Source organism: Corvus brachyrhynchos, unplaced genomic scaffold (assembly GCF_000691975.1).
Source record: "Corvus brachyrhynchos isolate BGI_N302 unplaced genomic scaffold, ASM69197v1 scaffold62, whole genome shotgun sequence".
NCBI lineage: Eukaryota > Metazoa > Chordata > Aves > Passeriformes > Corvidae > Corvus > Corvus brachyrhynchos.
In genome coordinates this window covers 1,584,327-1,588,156 of record NW_008236629.1, presented here as the reverse complement: position 1 = coordinate 1,588,156, position 3,830 = coordinate 1,584,327, and the positions used below count along the sequence as shown (strand labels likewise).

The 3,830-nt window shown below is 37.9% G+C and overlaps 1 long non-coding RNA gene across 8 annotated transcripts in view; it reads left to right on the top strand.

The window, feature by feature from the left end:
- The window catches only part of LOC108444783, a 19,308-nt gene that overhangs the window by 1,587 nt on the left and 13,891 nt on the right, over positions 1-3,830 (top strand). For 6 of the 8 annotated variants that reach the window (XR_001859479.1, XR_001859477.1, XR_001859478.1 and 3 more), the window contains one exon: positions 1,656-1,774. This is a non-coding gene — a long non-coding RNA (uncharacterized LOC108444783). Of the gene's footprint in view, positions 1-1,655; positions 1,775-3,135; positions 3,209-3,830 lie in introns of all 8 variants that reach the window. The other 2 variants (XR_001859476.1, XR_001859474.1) reach the window with 1 other exon arrangement.

The window sequence follows — 3,830 nt, the reverse complement described above, 5'->3', positions numbered from 1 at the left end:
CATTAGCTCCTGCCTTCCATGTTACCTTACCTGCAGTGAGTGATTCCTCTGTAGGAATTTCCATGTTGGGATCTAAGGTGACTGTGGGGATGAAAAGGATATTGTGCAGCTTCTCTCGCTTGGATTTCCCTTCTTGTTTGGGGAACTGAGGGAGGGTGGTGCAGGACCTTAGAAGTCATCTGGGAGTACATGTTAAAAGCTAGAAAGCTTGTTTAAAGACAGTTTTCATGGACTCAGGTGGGGAGGCCACGCTTAAGTGACCTGCAAGGTTTCTTTGAAGATACTAAAGCTGTAATGAAGAATTGGTAGAAACAGAGAAGTTGGATATTTCAAAAGACACGCAAGAGGGCCCCAAATCAGAGACTGATAGGCAAGTGGGAGCTTGTGAGATCTGGAGCAAGATAGCTGCTGAAATAGAAGGTCTTTTAGACATATAAATTGGAACCTAAGTTTAGACATTATTTTCATGTAGAAAATGAAAGATAACAAAGTGTTTGAAGTTTATATTGAAGCTTGAGAGGGAAAGTGTTCAAAACTAATATCTTTCTTTAAAAAGGATCATGGCACAAAATAACTGCATATTAAGGCACAAAGAGTTTGCTTTGCATGGTAGATTATAGCATGATTTGCATTTGTTCAATTAGCCATAGTTGATAACACTGGATAGATTGTTGGTTTTCGTGGAATGAAAGTTTTAATACAGTCTAGCAGCTGCTGTGTCTGAGGAAAGTTTTGTTTAAGCTTGCCAGATAGCAATATAAAATTCTAGTTTAATTTTAAGACATAATTTTCCATAATTAGAAATGTTTGGATTATGATAGACAAAACAAATCAACTAATTTTTCAAGTTCTAATTTGCAGGCAAAAACTTCCTATGGAATTTTGACTAATCCGAAACTTGACAGTGGTACTTCTGTCCTCCTAGTCCCATGAAAAATAACAATATTATAATTGGGTTTTATTCTGGTTTGTTTGACATCTTTAAGTCTTTAAACATCTGGTTTATATTTGATATCTTTAAGGAAGATTTAATGTGAAGGTGGATGTGTAAGTCCAGGAGTTACCTAGTTTTTCTGTGATACTGCTTGTCATTTTAAGTTAAATTATTAATTAATCTTACTAAGTTTTACATGCTAAAAAGAACTAAACCAGCTTTAATAATGCTGGGAGACCTGTGTAGGAAGCATGGAGTTGGGAGGTTATCCAAATAGTTCACAGTGTGTTTGGAAAAGGATTATGGTATAGCAGCAGCAGGTGTTGTTATCAGAAAATTTTTAAATGCATTAAAAGCTATTCACCTTGGAAATACATTTTGTTTCCTAACTGATTCTAATAACTGGTGAGAGATTTTGATGATCATCTATGTTGAGCTGGGGCTGACCAAAATCTGGCATAAGTGAGGAAAAAAAGCTGTAGAGTTTAGAAAAGTCTCTCTGAAGGCCTCTCTTGTGGCACACCTACTACTCAGGAAAGTATATGTGCACTTTGAGCAGTCCTGTTGGTCTACCTATAATTTTAGCTGTTCTTCCAATTCAAAATTTTTAATGGTGATAGTGGAAGAACAACTTTAAGCTGTAGATATATTTTAGTTTCTAAACTGCTGTGTAGCTGCGTTAGAGAGTGAGTCCCCTTACTAATTTTATCACTGGTGTTAGGTCACCTCACTGTTCTGATGACAGAGGAAGAGTAAGTCCTTCTTTCCCCTCTGTGGCTGATATACTGGGATCACCTTGTTGCCCTACAGCTCCCCCAGGGCAATCACATACAGTGAAAGGTAGGTTGTCTTTCAGACAGAAGTCTAAATTCTGTCTACAAACTAAAAAAAAACCTTATGGGTTCACATTCTCCTCTTTTGTTAATCCCCCTGCTCCCTATTTACTTCTTTAGCTGAGAACTGCAGTGATTTCTGTCTAACTCTAAAGGAGCTTTCTTCCCAATGTGGGAGATGACTGAGCATATATTCCCTAATACTCCTAAACTTAGTAACTCATTAATTTGAAGTGGAAATTTTATTTTATTTTATTTTATTTTATTTTATTTTATTTTATTTTATTATCTTTTTCATTATTGTATGAAGATATTTTGCCACTTACTAAAGATGCTGGATTGACAGATCCAAATCCCAGTGCTGTACAGGCACAGAAATAAGAAATGCACATTCGGAAAGCTTTGCTGTATTCTTTGGAGCTTCACTAGTGTATCAAGAGTACCTGATTCTGCACACCTCTGTAGCCTCTTCCTTCACCAGGGTTTCTAGTGAGGAGACCAACAATGGTGACAGCTGAAGAAGCTCCCACTCCTGAAATGTAAGCCCAGCTCTGAGTTCATCAGTCAGTTTATCTTCAAAGAAAAAGATTGACCCATTGTAACAATATGAAGAGGAAAAGGAGTTGTTGAGAGAACCTGTGACTTTGTGCACAACTATGAATATAACTGGAGAGTACATTCAAAATGTTTGAAAGCTGGAGGAGGCTGAGAGAATTATTTGTAAGAGTTATAATCTCAAAAGAAAAGGCAGCCAGGTTTGGAAGGCCAGTTTTGCAATGCTTGAATGCTATAATTCAGCCTATGCTCTCTTGTATTAAATTCATGACAACTCAACAGTATTTCAGTGCAGTTCTTTATCAGTTTTAGATTACATCATGCTGTGAATTGCTCTATCTGTTAGCATTGATCCTTGTAAATCATTTGGTTTGAGGTCTTCAAATGGAAAGCTGTGATGCACCTCAGCATGCAATGTACTCATTTTGTCCTTGAAAATAATTTAAAAATAAAGCAGCTGCAATTGCATAGATGTTATTACTTTTCTGAAAGGCTAGATTTGCCTTGCCCCTCTGAATCATTAATTGGATTAAAGCCTTTCATAGAAAGAATGAGAATGGAGAAAAAAATTGTAGGTTGGTGCTTGATGTTGACTGAGGCAGTCATGGAGATGCTGCATACCTGAAGAGCTGTGTAGCCCAAAGCTGTCATGATGCTTTTAATGAGAGTAAGCAGAGCAGCAGAACTTATGGCTAAATGCTAGTTTCTGCACTTTTATAGCTGGATTTTTTATTCTTAATTACTTCAATTTTCCTTGAATATGTACTTCATTTCCATCCATGTTTTTCAACCGTTGCATGGCTTTGCTTTCAGCTGAGAAGCATTTGCTGTGCTCTGCCGGATGAGTTGCACTTGTTCTTCATCCATTTCTACTGGGCTGACATTTGTGAGTGAAGGTTCTTTTTGATTTGCAAATTCCTTTGGGATCCTTCAGAAAGTGCACATCAAACTGTGAGATAAATGGAATCTGCTCTGGAAAAAAATGGAAGTAATATTGTGACATGTTAGAGATAATCTTTGGTCTTTATTCACTCCATTAACTAAGAGAAACTCCCACCTGAATCCATTTGGTTTTGCTGAAAATTTATGGGAGATGGAACTGAGCAGATACAATGATGGAGATGGTGCACACAAGTAAGGCGAGGTGGTGGAAGTGGTGTTATGCTGCTTGCTGAAGGACTAGGGAGATTTCCAAACTGTCTTTCCTCTAGGGAAACTGTCTTTCCTTCTCCTTCCTGGCAAAAAGGACAATAAGCACTGCAAACAACTGCTGAGTTGTCTGCCTCACCCCCAGCTTCCTAAATCCACCACGTAGCTGGACTGGGTGAGACACTGTGCTTTTGGAGAACATCCTCGACTCAAGGCTGTAGTAAAAGTGTCAGGATTTGATGAGACATTCCAGCAAAACAGAAATAATTGTTCCTCAAGAAATCATGGCGCTAAATCACAGCAAAATCTACTTTGTGCATCTGAAATTAGGCATCCGGCTAATGCGCCACTTTGTTACA